This window comes from Lepidochelys kempii, chromosome 27, assembly GCF_965140285.1.
Source record: "Lepidochelys kempii isolate rLepKem1 chromosome 27, rLepKem1.hap1, whole genome shotgun sequence".
In the NCBI taxonomy this organism is placed as follows: Eukaryota; Metazoa; Chordata; order Testudines; family Cheloniidae; genus Lepidochelys; species Lepidochelys kempii.
The window spans coordinates 2,166,371-2,187,397 of NC_136406.1; the positions used below are offsets into that span (position 1 = coordinate 2,166,371).

Genomic DNA, 21,027 nt, shown 5'->3' on the forward strand with positions numbered 1-21,027 from the left:
AATTTGTGAATCTTCACCAGAGAGGCAACAGCTAAAGTTGTGTAACCAGATGAAGTTGTACAGAGACAGGGAGCAAGAAGAGAAGAGGAGGGAGACAAGAATGTAGCTCTGACAGACACTGAAAGGGAGACAGAGTCCACAAAGTAGCCACTGAAGAGTGGCTGGGGGTGTAAGATGAGAACCAGAAGAGCACCAAGTCCAAGGCATTGTCTACATGGGTAAATTGCATTGGTTTAAGTTAAATTAGTGCAAACCCTTATGTGGACACTCTTGTTCCAGTTTAAAAGTGTCTCATTTTGGTTGAACTAAGCCTTTTCCTATTCAGTTTATTAGCATAAAAAGCCACTCTTATACTGAATAGTGTCGATATCGGGTTAACTGAATCTATTGAAATTCACACCATCCGTTAAACTGGGGCAATGTTATCATGTAAACAAGCCCTATAAAGCCAAGAAAGGAGAATCATTAGGAGGAGGGACTGGATCAACTGAGTTAATGGTGGTGTAAGACTGAGAAGGAGGAGAAAGGCAGCGTGGTCTTGGGATTTGGCCAGGAAGAGGTCACCGTTGACGTTGTTGAGGGCATCCAGTGGAGGTACAGATGCCAAATTGTAGGGGATTAAGAATGAAGATGGAGATGATGAGACAAAAGAAGTAAACCACGTGCTTCAGCGGCAAAAGGAAGGAGTGAGATGGGACAGCAGTTGGAGAAGACGTGCAGGAGGGAATCAAGGGTGTTTTTTTAACAATAAAGGAGATGGTATGTTGGAGACAGAGTGGTTGAGGGGGAGGTGGAAGGATGAGGTCAGTGAGGAGGATCTACCTTTGAGAAAAGAGTAGGCCAAAGGTGCTGGGTGCAGGGTTAGAGAAAGAAAGCAGGAGACATATTGCTGAGTTGAAGACTGGGATGTACGGAGAGATGGAGCAGGATGGGAACAAATGAGGGGGAGGAGTAGAAGTGGAAGCTCATGCTGAATAGTATTTGGTCTCGCCTTAAAAAAAAAAAAAGAGACGATCTTCAGTGGAGAAGGGAAGTCAGTGCAAGACTAGAATCAAAGGTAGAGAAGAATTAGTGCGGTTTTCCATTCTAACTCCTGTTTTCATTTGCTCATAACTTTCTAAAACGTTCACCTTTCAGACCAACGTCTGCTCTGCCTCTTGGTAGTTGGGGTTCTTTGTTTGGACACACAATGTATTGAATAACAATATTCCCATCAATAAGGGACCACATATCATATGACACAAACTAACGGGAATTTGAATTTCAGTCTTTTGACATTTTCTCACTATTTTATACAATAATCCATATTTAAGTTTCACAAATATGGAGACTGTAGAAGATCCAGCCAGAACAACTGGGGATTGGTCCTGCTTTGAGCAGGGGGTTGGACTAGATGACCTCCTAAGGTCCCTTCCAAACCTGATATTCTATGATCTATGAACATGATGATATGTTTTATGAAATTATGTAATATTACCATTACCACTACCACATAGACAGTACTTTCTTCACCAAAAAACTGAGTATCACATTTATAATTGCCAGAGAAAGAAGCTTGTACATTCAATACATGTCAAACATATCTTGTCATACATATCAAAACCCAGCACTGGTGTAGCACAGAAGGGCTAATATTTCAGAAAGAAAAGGACAAGGAAATGGTGGGAGTTCTGAATATCTGCTCTGTTTTGGTAGGTTTTCATGTCTCCAAAAAGCTGTTCCTTTAGATAAAAAAAGACAAGAAAACCAGGTATTGTCCACAGTATGCCTGTCAGTAACAATGTCCAGTTGTAAGCATAGCAAGCTGTCCTGTGAAGCAAGAAGAATTAAATGAAGGCCCAGATTAAGCTGCTCTCAGCCATGGTAGTGGCAGAGGACAACAGATTCCCAGAAACCCAGAGAAGATCCAACCAACCTTGGAGAATTGGTGAACAATGATATGTAGGCAGTGCTTCTTCATGTCCAGAGCCTGTGTCTTGTCAGCTGCCTCTAAAATCTAGAGCAGAACAAAGTTAAAACTCTCTTCTCTTTCTTCTTCTGATAAAAGTCTAATCACAGACAAGTGCTGATTTTATGCAGAGAAGGTCATTTCCCTAAACTTGAGGCTGCTACCAGCTTTCCATTCTGAACTGGATTTTGGCTGTTGTGTGTGGTTCTTGTCAGAAGGTAATTTTTATGGAAAACTGGAGACGACTTAGGCTATGCATGGAGCCAGATTGTCTCAGGTGCCAGAATGAGACTGGTGCAGGCAAAGGGAAAGCAATACCCTAGGCTGTGGGTGGGGAGCAGTCAACGTAGGAGGGAGCACTGCTAACTTTTTGCCAACTGAGGATTCCCTCTACCAGGGAAATTCTTAGTTGGCTAGATTTTGGCTCTTTTGCACCACCTGGGCAGCAAAAAATGAGCAGGACCAGGGCAGAGGATCTGGTCCATGATCTTTAGGAAAAAATAGTTTATTTATGGTAACTGTCATTCATTGAAAGTTGCCTCTATGCATTCACATTTGTGGGTTTGACGCTCCCAATGATCTGCTGATGGAACTTCTACCAAACCAGTGTCCATTGGGTCTGCATGAGCACCCCTTACTGACACTGATGTTCAACTTCTAAGCCTACAGAAGGAAGTCCAGTACCCAACCACCTCGGCTTCTTCTTCTATACCAAAGTATGATGAGAACTCTGTATGGAATGGGGACAGGAAGTGTGAATGCAGAAAGATAACTCTCAAAGAACAACTGTTATAAGTTTCTTCTTCCAGGTCCTCTGTGCATTCTCATTTGCAGGAGATTAGCGAGCAGTACCCACAGAGATGCAAGGCAGGCTGAGGAGTTTGCAGCTGAAGAGAAGTTGTAGCACTACTTTCCCAGTCTCGGCCTCCAAACAGGAGGTCAAGATTAAGGAACAGTGCTTGCTAAGATGTGATCTGAACTCTAAATGAGTGCTCTACAGAACGCCCTACTGGGCAACAGCTTGAACATGCCACACAAATGGCTGTAATGCATAATGGCAAGAGAACCTTAGTCCAAGAGTAATAGAAACAAATGGACAAGATGATCCACTTGGATAACCTGCGAGAAGAAACAACCTGTCCCTTGTACCTCTTCCCATATGCTAAATTAGCCTAGTGCTATTTCAGAAGGGCTTAGTTCTCTCTGGACAGAAACAGAGTGCCCTTCTCACATTCAATGTGTGAAAATATGCATCCTCTGGGAGTGGTGTGAGTTTTGAGGAAGAAAACCAGAAGGGATACAGACTGGTTAATATGAAAATCCATCACTGTTTTAGCAATTAAGTTTGGGTGTGGCTATAGAAATCCCTCAGCCTTATGTGTAAAACTAGGTCACCATTAAATCTGCAACTGACTGACCCTCCAAGCTGACATAATGGCATTGAGTAAGGCTTTTTTGTAAGAGATAGTCCAAAAAGCAGTTTGCCAGTGGTTCAGAGGTGTGGTTCCATGACCTTTGCTAGCACCCAGTGCAAGTCCCATGCAGAAAGAGGCTACCTCACAAGAGAAAGGTGTTCGCAAAGCCTTAGATGGAATGTGTGATTGCAGAGTGTGGAGGAAATGAACCGCCCAACCACACTAGACCCTTGCAGATGGAGTTGGCATACAGAATCTGCATCCTGATGGACTTTTGGGGATGCATCGAACAGACTGGTCTCCTTTTGGTAGTGGTCTAGAATGGAGGGGAGCACTCTAGAACAATCCTTCAGCCATTGCCCAAGTGGAGCATATCTTCCACTTTGAACACAGTACATGTGTGTCACACGTTTTCTAGACTGAAGAATCTTTCTCACTCTTGCAGAACTAGACAGGTCAGAGTTGGTTAAGAATCTATCAGCCCGGCAGTCAGATGCAAAGATACTAGATCTGGATGCAGAATTCTCTTCCAGCCTGAGATAGAAGATCAGGAGATAGCAGAACGTGACATGGTAGCTCAAAGGAGGATGCAACAGCTTGGCATACCAGTGCTCTGAGACACTCTGGAGCAATGACAAGAGTTTTTACCCTCTCTCAGGGTACGAGGTACTGCCAGGAAAGTACAAAGTTCTTGCTCCAGTCCAGGAGGAATGTGACCCTGAGAGACTCCTTCTTCCTGACCATTATTGAACAGAAAAGGTGACCCTTTCTGCCTTTATAGCAAAGCATTTTAGCACAGATGTTTACGTGCAGAAGAGATGGCAAGACAACGATGTTTCCAGAGACCACTCATGTTGGTCTAGTTGCCTTGGCCTGAATGCATGAAAGGAATTAGGTGCATAAGTCCCTATTTTAGGCATCTAAGTCCTACTTTCAGCACCACTGTGATGCACAACCCCCTGCCAAACCCTGCAAGCGCCTGAACTCACTTGGCACTCAGCTATTTGCACTAAAAGTTCCCTAGATGCCTATCTTACTGCCTGTGGGCAGGCACACTGCTGCGTTACCAGGGGTGTCCAGATGCCTAGCTCTTGCCTAAGTCCCATGAGCCTCAGAAAGAACCAGATAATTTGGCAAAGCTGATATTGCAAGGTTTGCAGAGTTTGACCGGTACTGTGAAATCTGTCTTCTGGCAGCAACATCTTGTCCACAGGTTAGTCTCAGACTGTGCCAATAAAAGTGAGGCTCTTACAAGGGCACAGTTCAACATGCCCCACTTGATTTTGAGCCCCAAAGTCTTGATTAAATGACAGGTCAGGACCAAAGAGCAGAAGAGCTCCTGCCATGATCTGGCTTTGAGAGGTCAGTTGTATAGATATGGCAAAACATATATTCCTCTTTTCCTTAGCTGGGTTGTCACCACAGCCAGGCGCTCAGTAAACACTCTTAGTGCTGTTGACAGGCTGACGGAGAATGCTGTATTGTAAAAACTTTTCTCCTATGCAAAACTTCATGCATTTCCTATGTGATTGCTTTATGTCTGTGAAAGTAGGTGTCCTTCAAATCAAGAATCATGCATCAGGGCTTGTCTATATGAGCAATGATTTGCAGCAAGCTGGGGTGAAAACGTAGTGTGCGGCATGCTAGTGTGGGGTAAGTTTCCGTAGGGCTCCTGCTGACACACCCTAAAAGTTCCCTAATGCACTTTAATCTACTCCTGTTTCAAAGTGGGGTAGATCAAAGTGTACCAGGGAACTTTCAGTGCACAGCAGCAGGGTCCACATGAATACTTAGTGAGTGGCACACTAGTGCAGGATAGATTTTCACCCCAGCTTGCTGAGAACTCAATGTTCATGTAGATAAGCCTTCAGTCTCTTTGGAATAGGGAGGGGGAATGACGAACCAGCAGGGGTTATCAAACTTTCTTTCTGAGGCCCCCACAACATGCTAAAAAAACTCCACGGTCCACCTGTGCCACAATTGTTTTTCTGCAAATAAAAGCCAGGACCAGCATTAGGGTAGCAAGCAGGGCAATTATCCAGGGTCCCCCACCATAAGGGGCCCCGCAAAGCTTAGTTGCTCAGGCTTTGGCATCTGCTCCAAGCGGTGGGGCTTGGGCCCCTGGATGGTAGGGCTTGGGGCCTCAGGCTTCAGCCCCATACAGTGGGGCTTCATCTTTCTGCCTAGGGCCCCAGCAAGTCGAATGCTGGGCCTGCTTGACTGAATCCCTGAAACCAGCTCTTGGCCCCCCAGTGGGCCCCGGACCCCTGGTTGAGAACCACTGCCATAGTGATCATCCTCATTTTGAAGGTTCTGATGTGTCTCTTCAGTCTTCAGGCCATCTATCTTCCAAAGGATCTGTGAAGAGGAACTGAGAAGGGGGGCTTGGAAGCAGGATGGTGAAGAACTGTATGGAGTAACCTTGATGCGTAGTCTTCAGTATCCAGCAGTCTGATGTGATTTCATACTTGGCTTTGTGAAGTCTCTAAAGGACGTGGAGGTGGTAAATGAAGAGAAGAGCGTGCAAGAAACTGGAATGCGGCTCCCAACTGTGGTGTCACCACACCAATGTCATCAGATATCACCAGTGTGGTGCTCTGCTCTGTTCAATGTTGATAACAGTCAGCTGCATGTGTGCGTTCCCTCTTCGTGCTGCTTCAGCTCTGAGCAGGTAGCTGACACAGCAGACCCCGAGAGAATCCCCAATGACCACAGACTCTGATAAGGTACGAAGGCACCTGGCCAGGTTTATTGTCAAACGAAGCACAGTAATAGTTTCCCAGAGACTCTACAGGACATACTACAAATATGTACCCCCTGACAATGGACCTGCTTAGTCAGTGGTGGGACTCTCCATTGCCCCCTAGGCCAGACAAAGACAACCCTTCAGGGTTCAGAGTAACAGCCGTGTTAGTCTGTATTCGCAAAAAGAAAAGGAGTACTTGTGGCACCTCAGAGACTAACCAATTTATTTGAGCATAAGCTTTCGTGAGCTACAGCTCACGATACAAATAAGTTACACATTACTCTGACATATAGAGGTGCAACCCCACTATGTGTTAGGGTGCTGCCTCTCACCTTGTACATGTTGGTTCAAACAAAACAACTCTATCCATCATATTACCCTCCTGCCCCTGTCTTTAGGATGGGTCAGTATATTCCTTGTTATCTATGTGGAATGTGCTAGTACCGGAATGTTCTGGTACTGTCCTGGCACATGTTTATATTACTAGTGCTTTGTACCTTTTAGGTACATGTATATTTGCAACATTAGCCTTCTTCTTGCCAGCTCCTGTGAGCAGAGCCTGCCTCTGGATCACAGCTTAACTTGCTTTGTGTTAGCAAAGTCTTGACCATTACTTTAGTTCAGGCCTTAGGTCTCATACCGGTCTCTGGATTATGTTTCAGGGTCTCATCTTACCAAAAATCTCTAAGGTTTTGTTGATTTTTTCAGTAAAATGGCCTTAACTTTCAAATTCTGTATTCACACTTGTGATTCTGGGGCAAGGTCTGAGGAATGAGGGGGGATTTGATAGCTGCTTTCAACTACCTGAAAGGGGGTTCCAAAGAGGATGGCTCTAGACTGTTCTCAATGGTAGCAGATGACAGAACGAGGAGTAATGGTCTCAAGTTGCAGTGGGGGAGGTTTAGATTGGATATTAGGAAAAACTTTTTCACTATGAGGGTGGTGAAACACTGGAATGCGTTACCTAGGGAGGTGGTAGAATCTCCTTCCTTAGAGGTTTTTAAGGTCAGGCTTGACAAAGCCCTGGCTGGGATGATTTAACTGGGAATTGGTCCTGCTTCGAGCAGGGTGTTGGACTAGATGACCTTCTGGGGTCCCTTCCAACCCTGATATTCTATGATTCTATGATTTAATTCCTGAATATCTCTGCGGCCGTGGCTCTGTTGCAAGGGGCAGAGGTGTCATAGGCCGCATGGGGGGAATGACAGGCCATACTTCTGCTTCAGTGGCAAGATCCTTTGCTGCCTTAGCCTGATCTTTAGGAATCAACTACAGAACAATTGCATCCCAGAGGGTGTACTGTTAGTATCTTGTCACTGCCTAGTAACTGGCAATACACTTGGATCCCAACAAATATGATTTCCTACTGAGCGAGGAAATTCTGTGCCCAGGGAGCAGATTTAGTACCCTTTATCTTTTCTAATGCAGCAGAGACCACACAGTTCAAGCACCACCAAGTAGTGTCCTTAAGGCTTTGTGAAGGAATGCCATAGCAACATCTGTGAACTCCTGATATCATGGAAGACAGAGTGCTCTGTGGAACTGAAGAGGTGTATGAAGGCTGATGGTGATGGTTCACTCAAAGGGGGCCTGAGTGAAGCAAAAGGGAGATCCTGGGCATCACTGAACAGGAATTCCAGAGATGAATCAGGAGTAAGTTCCAAAGCCAAACCGTGCACCAGTGAAGCAAAAATCTTTTATGTGGACTAGTTGACCAGTCTTGGGAAAAGTTGCTGGACTACCAGGAACATGAACTGGGGAAGTCTGCAGCTGTTACAGGGCCAGTGACAACTTAGGAGCTGAGACCTTCTCCAAAATCAACCCTGGGGAATTTCTTCTTTCCTTCTTCACTTCCCCAGAACCAGACCTATGCTTTCCTTTCCTTGTTTCTTCTGTGCAGATGGTGTATATTCCTAGGATGGTGCAGCAGGTGCCATAGAAGGATCTTCAACAGCTGAGGATGTTCTCTCAATAAACGGGTCTCGAAACTAATACCATTTGGGGAGTCAAACTTATCCGCATCACAAGTGCCAATGCAGATGAAAACGCCTGATAATGCTTCACAGGGGAGGTCAGTGCTGCCTGAGGCACAGACCTGGCACTGGAACCCTTGTTAGAGGCCCAAGTTGAGGCCGGTGAAGAGGCTGGAGCCAGGTTCCAAGGCTTCACTCATTTAATAGTAGTGCATTTTTGTGCCAAGGAGGGTCATTGTGGGCCCAGATTTTATTGCCTCGTCAGCCTGATAGCAGGGCCTGTGCTGTCTGAGTGTCACTGGTTTGAAAGACAGATAGGCCTTTAGACTCAATTGCTGATCATGGCATACTCTGGGGATGAATGTGATGGAGTGTGAGCTTCACCTGAGCACACCAGACATTAAACATACATGTCTGATTTCAGATAGACTGTCAGATATTCTTACAGCCTTTCTAGGGCTCTACTCCAGCCATCTTTGCATGGACCAACACCAGATCAATCTCCTACACTATTCTCTCTTCCTTATAATTAAAGTGAATAAAAGAAAATTCAGATGGCAAAGATGGTCTATTAAATAATTAGACAAAGTCACACACAGCGAGGATCCTACTGCTTTGCACAGGAGAGGAGAAGGAAATGAAGACACTGGGGTCTGCACTGCTTTATATAGATTCAGATATTGAGCACTGACATCACTAGGAGGGCTTATGCAGCCCCACTGGATACAGCTGTAGTAGAGGTTCCATGAACTTGAAGCCAGAGGATGTCAGACCTGCAAGTAGGGATGCACAGAAGCCTCTGAAGAAGAACACAAGTATTACTTACTCTGTAAAAATTTTAATACACTTTCCCCAGTCACATCTGTATAACAGCTTGGCCTAGAAACATCAAATGTTTTAACTCATCCCCATACTTCAAATTTTGCACATTCTTGTTTACAAATTCTGTTTCAATTCCATGGCATTCTAATGCTTTTCCACCCAAAAACTATAGTATCCCTATAATCTTAACTGCAGTTTAGCCAATTATTTTTGTCTAAGAATGTGAGTAAATCACAGACCCTTCTGGCTGGTGTTGCTGGACCCTTTGAATTTCTTGAATATTTACTGTATTTAAGACTACCAATGACTAATTAAAATGAATCAGGGACAATTACCTGGAGCACATTTTCCACTGTAACATTCATTTCCAGGTTCTGCTTGCAGTATGCTTGAAGTCTGTTGTTGTAGAAACCATAATAATAAGGGGCAGAGAAGAGGTAGCTATAAAGCTAGTCAAGGAGAACAAATCTGTGTTCCAAGTTGGTAATAATTAGGGCTCCGTGTCTGCCATGGAGGTTGTGGAAGTCATGGATTCCATGACTTCTGCAGCAGCCAGTGTGGCTGATCCCAGGGCTGCCCAAGCAGCTGGCTCAGGGGCCAGCTGCTCATATAGAACAAGAAGTAATGGACTTAATCTGCAGCAAGGGAGATTTACATTAGATATTAGGTAACACTTTCTAACTATAAGGGTAGTTCACCTCTGGAATAGGCTTCTAAGGGAGGTTGTAGAATTCCCATCATTGGCAGTTTTTAGGAACATGTTGGATGAACACCTGTCAGGGATGGTCTAGGTTTCCTTGGTCCTGCCTCAGAGCAAGGGGGCTGGACTTGATGACTTCTCCAAGTCCCTTCCAGCCCTACATTTCTATGACTCTATGGTTGTCCATGCAAGCTCCCTCCAAAGATGTATATAAAGTACTTCCCCAAGAGTTGTATAGCAAGATGGTTAGTCAGTGGACCAGTCCAACATACTGAGGCATGCATACTCTCTGGTACCCATTGTGAATGACAGCAATGGCCCAAAAATATAGTGAGCAGGGATTAAGTCCTGCATAGTTGTGCTCACGCAGGGGATCTTGGCATTGCAACACTTAACTTCTAGGCACCTTGCCACACAGTGGAATTCACGTCCCGAGTTAGGTTGTCAGGCTCCCCATGCATTGTATGGGGAGAGTTAAGCACCTATGAACCGGATTCTCAGAAGCCAGCAGCTGAGCAGGGAACTGCCTGAGCTGGCCAGGAGTGAAATGCAGAGGGCTTAGGGCCCAGATTCACAAAGGGATTTACATACCAAATTGAGAGGCTGGAAGGATGCGCCTATCTATGCTCAGGATTCTTAGCCTTGAACCCTTTCCTGGATTTAGGTACCCAAACCAGGTGAGCTCTTTCTCACAAAGAATTGAAGAGACACTCCTCTACCCCATTTTAAAATTATAGGAATGAAGGGCTCTCAAGAGGCCATCAAGTCCAGCCCCCAATAGCCCACTGCACACACCTGGGGGTGTGGGAGACCTGTTTTCATAACCCTGCTCTAACACATGTTTCCTACACTCCTGGTGCTTGCTGTAAACACCAGGCTATCAGGTGATGACTTGCTTACCCTTTTGTGTGGGTTCAGCACTCTGAGTGCATCAACCAGATCAGGCCCTGCACAAGTGAGATGGGCAGGGAACACCTACTTTGAGAATTCCACTGTGGCTTGGGTGTAAGAAAAGGTTACTTACTAACTCTGATTCTTCAAGATGTGATGCAGACGTGTGTATTCCACTTAGGCGTGTGTGTACCCAGTGCAGCAGAGGAAGAGAATTTTCCCTAGCAGTACCTGCAGAAGGGCAGTGCTCATGCCTCATAGCCATAGCACCACTCCAGGCTTTTGAAGGCAGTGACACCCCAACCCCACTCAGTTCCTTTGCAACGAACATCCAGAGACCAGACTCTGATGGAAAGGAGGTGGAGGGTGGGTAGTGGAATTCATGTCTGTATCACATCTAGAAGAACCAGTTACAATAAGTAACTGGTTTCTTCTTCTTCAATTACATGCAACCGAGTATTCCACATAGGTGATGCACAAGGAGTATCCACAGGAGGTGGGGCTCAGAGTGTAACTAAGGATTGCTGGACCGCCCTTTCAAAGTTTGCATTAGCTCTGGAAGATGCAGTAATGGTATAATGACAAGACATCATCTGACAACTAATGTATGGAGATACTGCTCCTCCGGAGCTGATTGCAGCTCAGGAAAAAACATGGGTACATATACCACCTTCGAGAACCCTGTATAAGGAGGCTCTCAGAGCCTGCAACTCAGAGACTCCCCTTCCAGATGTTATTGAAACCAGGAAAGCAGTTTTCTGACAGAAAGTAGAAAGGGTTAAGATGCCAGAGACTCAAATGGAGGTCCCATTAAGTCCACTGGGAAAGTATTAAGGTCCCACAGAGGAACTGGTTTTGAGACACTGGAGGATGGAGATGAAGAAGGCCTTTAAAGAATCTTGCTGCCATGGTACTGGAAAAGACTGATCTTCCAAGAATGGGTGGATGAAACACTGAAATCACTACCCGGTGCGACCTCAAGAGCTAAAGGCACCACCAGGCAACCGAAGACACAGCAAGTACTCTAAGATGTCCTGGATAGAGACCAGCATCAGTTGAATTCTGCGGGGCCGATGAACACACCAAAAAAATGGTTCCATTTTCTCAAACAGGTGATTTTGGTACAGGGCTTTCTATTTAATAGAACCTGCAGAATGGCTGCCAAACACCACTTTTCATTCTCGTTCAACCACAAAACAACCACACAGTGAGATGCAGGGAGCTGAGTGTGGGATGCAAGGCAACACCATGATTCTGAGTGAGTAGGTCAGGATGAAGATAAAGGGATAAAGGAGGCTGAATTGACAAGCGCAAGGTTGGAGAATCAACACTGCCTCAGCCATGCTGGTACAAGGAGGATAAGCATGTCCTGATCCGCTTTCAGTTTGAGGATGATCTGTTGTATGACTGGGATTGGGAAAAAACATACAGAAGAGCTAATGTCAGCTGAGATGGAAGGTGTCAGTCAGGGAGCCTGGACAGAATTCCCCTCGAGAGCAGAACAGATGGCATTTCCTGTTGTCCCTTGTAGCAAACAGGTTGGTTGTTGGAATGCCCCAAGCTGCAAAGATGACCTGCAGGATGCTTGTCTTCAGGGAACACTCGTGATTCAGGCAAAAATTTTTTCTGAGATGGTCTGCGAGATGATTCGGGGCCTCGGAAAAGCGATCGGCTATTAGAGTGATAGCCTCCTTGATGCAGAACTGCCATAACCTAACCACCCTGGATTGTGCTCCCCTTCTCTGTTCACATAATGTATCACAGCAGTATCACTGGTAAATATGTAAATGATGGCTCCCCGATGCGGTTCAGAAAGGCGGGACAAGTATCGCAGATGGCCCGAAGCTCCAGTATGTTGATATGCAGAGACACTTCCTGCTCTGACCACAGACCCTGAATTTTCAAAAAGAAAAACTTGTGGCACCTTAGAGACTAACCAATTTATTTGAGCATAAGCTTTCATGAGCTACAGCTCACTTCATCGGATGCATTCAGTGGAAAATACAGCTGGGAGATTTATATACATAAAGAACATGAAACAATGGGTGTTACCATACACACTTTAATGAGAGTGATCACTTAAGGTGAGCTATTACCAGCAGGAGAGTGGCAGGGGTGGGGGGGAAGGAGAAACCTTTTGTAGTGATAATCAAGGAGAATTTCATGTTCTCTATGTATATAAATCTCCCCACTGTATTTTCCACTGAATGAATCCGATGAAGTGAGCTGTAGCTCACGAAAGCTTATGCTCAAATAAATTGGTTAGTCTCTAAGGTGCCACAAGTCCTCCTTTTCTTTTTGCAAATACAGACTAACATGGCTGCTACTCTGAAACCTGAATTTTCAGTGACTCCAGATGTGCTCCCCAGCCCACCAGGGAGATGTCAGAGACAACAGACCTGGTTGGTAGGGGCTGGACAAAGGGAATGCCCTGACATATACTTTCTGGAAGCATCCACCACTACAAGGAGTCCAGGACCAGTGGAGGTAGATGGACCGATCTGTCCAAGGATTGAAGAGTCAGATGGTAAACCATCCTGAGCCACATCTGAAGGGGTAAAGGCGCAATCTTGCTAACAGAACCCTCTGCATGCAAACAGATATGTGGCCCAAGAGCCTCACGCACATCCAAACTGCGATGGAAGGCTGAGACTGCCCAAAAGTGCATTGTGGACAGTATTGCTGCTGCTGCCCATAGCAGCACCTTTGCTCTGCCGGTGTGTACAAACCCAAGGAATGTAGGGTGGCCCTAGAACCCTTGAAGTACTGAGTCTTGTCCATCTTGTCTGAAAAAAGCACCTAGCCATTGAAAGGCAGATCATCTATAGCCTGCTGCAGGTCAGGAGCAATGCCCAAATTCTGCAGCCAAGATACCCTTCTCATGGTCTCTTGGAGGCCACAACTCTGACTGAAGAGTCCGTGATGTTCAGCATCGACTGCAATGATGTCTTGGCCATCAAGCAGCCTTTGGTAATGAATGCCCCAAATTTCTCTCTGGAGGTTTCAGACATCTGGTCTGCAAACTTAGACATGAACATCTAATTTACAAATTTGTATTTGGACAACAATGCCTGCTGGTTTGCAATCTGCATTTGCAAAAAGGAGGAAATATAAATCTTCCTACCCATAAAGTCCATCCTTTTAGAGTCCTCATCCTTAGCAGTGGACTTAAATCTGCCCTGCTGGCCTTTATTGTTCACCACAGTTACGACCAGGAATTTGGATCCAGGTGAAAATAAAAGCCCTCAGATCCCTGCACCAGGACAAAACAGAGTTTCTCCATGTGCTTTGTCATACATGATACTGAATCATAGACTATCAGGGTTGGAAGGGACCGCAGGAGGTCTTCTAGTCCAACCCCCTGTTAAAAGCAGGACCAAGCCCCAATTTTTGCCCCAGTTCCCTAAGTGGCCCCCTCAAGGATTGAACTCACAACCCTGGGTTTAGCAGGCCAATGCTCAAACCACTGAGCAATCCCTCCAAGCTGGCAATCTCCAAAGAACATTTGCAGACTCTAGGAGTGCATCATTAATAAGAGGAGCCACTCTCCCAGGAGCAGACAGCTGCAGGATATCCAGCAACATAATGGTGCTCTCCTGCAGGAACTCTGCCTGAAGGCCAGGGAAGCAGCCATGCACCACCAAAGGTCCTGATAGGACTTGAAATCCTCAGGTATTGAAGGCGAGGAAGAGCCCTGCCAAATTGTTCCCGATGGGGGGAGCAGTGTGGACCCCAAAATCAGTGGTGGCACCAAAGTAGCTGACGGTTCCAAAGTGGAGGGCAGTGAGAGCTGCCATGGTAACATCAGTGGTGTGAATGCAATGGTGCCAAGGAGTTTCCCAGTGCCAAAGAGATCCCTTGCACCAAGCCCATACCAGCCCTGCTTCCACAGACTGTGGAAGGGGAACATCGGAGTGTGGTCCCAATGGACCAAAAGGTTCAGTGGCCCATCCACACAATGAGGCTATAAACGACACAGCCCTGGCAAAAGCCTGGATCAATGGAGGGGTCAGGATGGAAAAGCAAAGGAGGTCTGTTGCTGCTTGATATGCCGCCGGCGTGGAAACAACTGATGCCAGCATCACTCTCGTCAGTACTGGATTCAAGAATCAGAGTCAATGGTAGAGGGTCTCTGACCTCTCTGCTCAGTATCAGGAAGCTGTTAGAGGCACCCACACCCTCATGTATGCTGGCATTAACACAATGCTGGTCCACACTCTTTCTGGAGGAGGCAGAAGAGTTTTCATGAGACCTGCAGTGGTCTGGATTGGTCTTATGTGACCTCTTCCTCGGCGCATTCGATGGGGAACTCCTCCTCCATCCCTTTGGAGAGGCGCTGGCTCCAGAGCATGACATGGCAGCACTCTCAGAACCTGAGGGTGACTTCCAATCTGAGGAGGTCCTCGGTGCTTAAGCAGGCCACATGGCCTGGTCAAGCAGGTGCTGCTTTAGGCGAAGGTCCCTAGCCAGCTGAGTTCCTTTCAAGAACGACCTAGAAATTGCACACCGCTCCTTGACGTAGACGTCACAGTAAGCAGTGTGTGGGGATTGTTGTTGGGGGTCGCTCTCCCCATATAACAATCTTTAAACCATGGTGAGGGCATCACCGGGGAAATACTTAACTAAATGTAATTAACACTACATTTAACTAACACTAAGGGTACTAATTATATACGACTAGAACAAACACTAGAAAAAGACAGTGAGAGATTGCATGGTTAAGAATCACACAAAGCTCTGACTCCAGCCACAGGCAGTAAGAAGGAAATGAAAGGGGTCAGGGTGGTGCCGCCTCATATAGCCAGAAGCTGTGGCAAGGAGGTGTGAGCGCTGCCCCTTTACAGACATTGCTAAGCAAAGTTCTCTGGCTCCAGAGCCCTAGGCATGCACCCACCAACACGGCTGCATCTACTCAAAGAAGCAGCTTAGGCTCTGAATGTCTTGTTAGCTGTGAGGGCAGTGTCAGGATTTAGTCAGCTTTGGGCATGCCCACCAGCAGAAATGCAGGTGCCTTTAGGGATTTAGGTGCCTACATAGTTTGGTGGCAGCTGAGTGGTGATTTTGTGAAAGTTAGTGATGTATAGGAGACACTCTTTTTGTGCATCTTACCCTAGCTCTCTAAGACACACCAGTCCTTTCACACAAACAACCCAAGACAGAGCTTGCCCCCATTACAGCCAACAGCCCAGTGGTTAGCACACACACCTGGACTGCAGGAGACCTAGATTTAAACCCTTCTCTGGATTAGCGACTTGAACCCCAGTCTCCCATATCCCAGGTGAATACCTTAAGTGGCAGGCTATTGGACATTTGGGGTGGGGACTTCTCAATCTGTCCTGTTGGAGCTGTTCCACTTTGTATAATTAAATATTCATTAGATCAGGAAAAGAGAGAAATTGCATAGATCAGTGGTCTGAAAACTCACATGGGAAAGCCAGGTTCAAATCCCTGGCTAGTTATAATTAAGGCTATGATTTTGTCATGATGGTCACAGAAAGCATGAATTTGAATAAAGTCCATCAAATGCCCTCCAAAACAACTGAAATGTGCTCAAACCAAGTGGTGTTACAAACTTGTACATGGGGTCACAGCACCACTCAGGTTTGGTCCATCTGCCCTACCATCTCCATCTAAAGCAGCATGGACTCTTCAAAACTGTTCAGCATTGTGACCCCATGTGCTAGGTCGCAAGGCCTAGAGCGGACAGCTGGGCTCAGTCCCACGGGACAGGAGTTGCCATTGTGGGGCGAGTGTGGGGTAGGGTCACTCTCCGTCTCCCACTAACCTCTTTCTGTGACATATTGTTGTTTTCCAGCACCTCTGCCATGAAATATATTTAAAAATTTCATGACAAAATCATAACACTAGTTATAGTTTAACTCAACTGAACTGTTTCATAGTCCAGTAGAAGGGCCTGATTCTCCACTCCCTCACAATGAAGGCATTTGCAGCAGTGCAGAGCAGGTGTAATATGCTTCTCTTCTGGTCTGGCATATTTTTTTTCACTCACTTTGCACAGGTGTAAATGATGACACCAGGTGCATGACATGGCAGAATCAGAGCCAACATATTAAAATATCCATAGCAAAAGAAATCCAAAGTGTCTGTTTCAATTGCATCTACAGACCTTAGGCTTCAGTAGATTTAAGGATACAGGGAATCTTCAGGAGGCATGTTCACTTCACCATAGTAAATGTATCTCAGCATAGACTCAAATGCTTGTTTACTGGGAACCATTTCACCTATAGAAATATTTACTTGTCCATCTTCTGGCATGAAGGAATGGAACATGGCTTCAAAGTAACTGGAAAAGGAAAGGTGACTGATGTAACACAAGGAGATTTTACATAACCACAAGAAAGGTTCTGCAGATGGTTTCAAGCAGTACTGTTCAAAGGGGGCTACAAAGCATTGATGCTTTCACATAAATTACTTCCTAGCTACTATGCGGAGGGGAAAACTGCCTCTAAATGCCTCCTCAAATATAGTATGCAGTGTTGTTGTAATCATGTTGGTCCAGGATATTAGAGAGACAAGGTGGGTGAGGTAATATCTTTTATTGGACCAGCTTCTGCTGGTGAAAGAGACAAGCTTTTGAGCTACACAGATCTCAGGTCTCTTCCCAAAGGGGATTTGCTAGTGTTTTCCTCTATATAGTTCATGAGTGGCTTAGAGAACATACACTCAGCTAAATTGTTTGAATCTCTGCATGCGGGTGGCTGAGTGATCACAGCACCTGGAGGTGTTTACTGCTTATCACTAGCAAAGCACTATGAGAGACAGCCCAGATTGGAGAGCTAAGGGGGAACAAGGGTCCCACGGTTCCAAGTTGTACCCCAGAGATCCAGTCACACTCAAACCTTGTCTCTCAAATGTAGTATTGTCATGTTTCAGATAAATCTGTGTGTGATGCAACAAAGCAACACAATCCCAACAATGCTATAGGATGTTATATAGGAAACAATGCCATATGGATTTTCTTTATGGCAATTAATTTTCAAAAATATAAAAATTAGGATATAATACACTGTAATAATTCATTTACTTACTTTGCATATGAAGTACTGGTAAACTTCAAACATTATGGGTCTCCTGGTTTCTTAGGGGCTAGACACTAATATAAATGGTTACCTGCCTACTGTACAAGGATATTGTGATGGTTTGTTAGATACTATTTGTAAAGTACTAAAGTATGTACATGCTAAAGATTATTAGGGCTGGCTGAAAATTTTCCTTCAAAACTTTTTTTAATGGAAAATTGGATTTTAACTAAACGAAAATTTTTGCAGAAAGTATTGCCAAAAATTAAACAAAAAATCAAGTTTTTTTTCAACAAAAAGTCAAAATTTTCTGTTGACCCCCTCCATTTTCTAATTATTATTGTATACTGAATGGAAGGAACCCATTTTCACTGGCTATAGGCATTAGTAAGTTTGCCTGTGATAGTATTAGATTGTGCTCATCTACTAACCTCATTGCACCATTAATAGATAGGTTTCAGAGTAGCGGCCGTGTTAGTCTGTATTCACAAAAAGAAAAGGAGTACTTGTGGCACCTTAGATACTAACAAATTTATCTGAGCATAAACTTTCGTGAGCTACAGCTCACTTCATCGGATGAGCTAGATTCTAGTCTGGTTTCCCGCCTTTTCTACCCTTCCTCTCCATATAACATAACTTGCATCTACTGATGTGGCAAAGTGCTTTTCTTCACCCCACCAGGTGTACCTCTAACTCTGGACTATTGATCCAGCTCCCCCTTCCTTTTTTGAATATGTAAGAGTCAGTTTTTTCAGGTGCCTGAATCTGAATGACATGGTCACAATTTCTGGATAACAGCTTCTGAGTGCAGGTTCTTGTCACCGGTTACTGTAGACTCCTAATGGCATTCAGTATTATATTCTCTTCAACTTGTATACCTGATTAAAGCCCTTCACAATTTCTCCCTAGCAAATTCTTCATGTCACAACCAATTAGACTCGGCCTGAGATTTCTGCCACTGGCACTCTAGCTGTCTGTCTAGCTTCCTCTCCTGCTCCATCTGTCCCAGGTCATCTGTAAACCATGCTGATCAGTGAGGATGAAGCTGTATAGGGTCACCCTATCAAACCCTGAACTGAGAAGAGTTAGATGCCTCAAAAAGGGATTCCCAAAAGCCAGCATGCTGAGCGGGGAGTTGCCTAAGCCAGTCAATAGGAAATGCTGAGGAGAGGGGTGGTAGGTGGTGGTGGTGGTAGGTAAAGGGAGGAAGGTGCCTAACTTCGGTCTGAGGGAGGTGCCTCCCTCTAGCTGGGGGGGTCACAGCCATGAGCCTTCTGGAGTCAGTCACCTAAGCCGGGTCAGCCCTTTCTCAACAAAAACTGAGAAGCAGGAGGTGATGGTACTTTCCCCTTCACCAATAGTCCTGTGGCTAAAGAACTCATCCACAATTTGGGAGACTCAGGTTCAAATCCCCACTCCCCTTGATGAGGAGCAGTGTTTTGAACCCAGGTCTCTCACATCCCACACAAGTGCCCTAACCACTGGGTTTGAAGATTGAAAGGTGATTTGATTACCATGTCCCTTGTATTTTCTTCACAGGTACTAAAGGGCTCTTTATCAAGGAAGTCAGAATAAGAATCTGTGGCTGGAAGTTAAAGCCAAATGCAAATTAGAAATAATACACACAGTGAAGGTGATTAGCCATTGGAACAAACTATCAAGACAGGCGGTGGCTTCTCCATCTTTTTAAATCAAGATTGGACATCTTTTCTGGAAGACATACTTTAATCATCCACAAGTTACTGGGCTCAGTACAGTGTAAGAGGGCAAGATTCTATGGCCTGTGATATACAGGTCAGACTAGATGATCTAATGGTCCCTTCCGGCCTTGGAATCTACGAACCATTTATCTCGCCAACAATCCCCCTCTCCTTTTCGATTACTCCCTTTACACAGTTTAACAGGCCTGCTGATTCTCCACTGGCTTCTTACTTTGATGTACAGATACAGGACTAGATCATACCTAGCTTTAACATAGCCATACACAGAGTAGATTCCCATCTCTCTCACTCAGCCAGGTTAAGGCTGCCTAGATTGCAGCTCTATGCACTGCAGAACCCAATGCCATGCACCCAATGCTCCCCCTGCAAGTGAGTGAAGAAGGTACAGGGAAGGGCAGAACCAATATCCACCTCTCCTCACTACATGTACCAGCCAAGAGAGCTGGGTGGCCGTGCCAGGGAAGAGACGTATGATACACCCTTAAACGAGTAAGTTATTTACAACTTCAACCAAGTGGGAACCCAGAGAGACCAATCTACCCCCTAATGTATTGATGTTTTTATATGTTTGTTCAATGGATTCTTAAATCTCTACCTCATAGCTTACATACCAAAGTTTAGGCTTCATTTCTATTAGCATCTCTTGAGCTGCATTTTCATTTTTAGAACATCCTTTTTGTTCTTCATGAACACTTGTTCCTTTCAAGTTCATGACAGTAGTTTTATGCGTGATTATTTGCTTCTTTTTGAAATTGTGGTAGGATACAGACCATCTGTTATTCAACTAAGGTTTTGATTTTCTAACATTTCCCTGCTGAGATGGCAAATTCATTCATATTTTAGTCACTGTTGCTTAATGGCTCTATTATGTTGAATTTCTAGGAGAAAAATCCTATGTGTTACTCAGTGAACAGAAGCCTATTCTCTTGTGTGCTTCAAAACAACCTGATCCAAGAAGCAGTCTGTGGTACTGAGAAATCATGTCCACACATGACATTTGTTATTGCTCTAGTAAATGATGACTATTTAAAAAGTTTCTAAGTTTCAGTAAATGGTTGATCAGAGTGCACACACCTGGAGCGGGCTGCCAGAATTGCCTTATGTGCTGGTCTTGGGTGGCCATCTAACAGGAGGATGATATCACAAAACTCGATCCCAGCTCCTTCTAGATAAGCCTTCATATCCTGAATCAAAGATGTTCCTGACAGAGGCAACATGGTGAAATGATTAAAAAGAAGACATTTCCAGGTAATCAGCTGCTATAAAGTTAATACACGGTTGTGCCACATCTACATACAGGTTTTCCCATGGGATTAAGGGAGTTGTTAGTAGGCAGGCACTTCATCACATTCTCAGCACTATGGGAGGCCTCTTTTCGTATGCCATGGATAAGGCCAGGCCACGATCCCTGGAAATTTGTTCTGTATGTAAGACTGATGCCCTCGGTGAGGTTTTACATCTGCATCCTTTTCCTCACCTCTGGTACATTTGCCTCAATCCACTCCTCACCCACCCCCTGTCCATTTTGTGCCAACATTGCTAACCTCACATACATTGCACCTCCACTTCTCTCGCTGTCTCTGGAACGCCATGACATATCTACAAAGATCTCAGCCACCTGTGACCTCTTCCTATCTTGCTCCCTCCAGCTCCTGGCTCTTCAAGAAACCTGGATCCCTCTACAGCTGCCATCTCTTATAGAGGCTTCTCCTTCTCTCACCCCTTCCTTCCCCGCCCCGCCCGCCCCCCCCCCCCCCGCCTGGATCAGACT

General features: G+C 45.2%; 1 long non-coding RNA gene across 1 annotated transcript in view; it reads right to left on the reverse strand.

Moving 5' to 3' along the window:
* Window positions 1–20,547, reverse strand: part of LOC144929916 (uncharacterized) — a 36,190-nt gene extending 15,643 nt beyond the window's left edge. Inside the window, exons 1-2 of the long non-coding RNA XR_013635086.1 lie at window positions 20,331–20,547; window positions 16,623–16,799 (exon numbers count right to left, since the gene is read on the reverse strand). This is a non-coding gene — a long non-coding RNA (uncharacterized LOC144929916). The remainder of the gene's footprint in view (window positions 1–16,622; window positions 16,800–20,330) is intronic.
* Window positions 20,548–21,027: the final 480 nt, after the last annotated feature.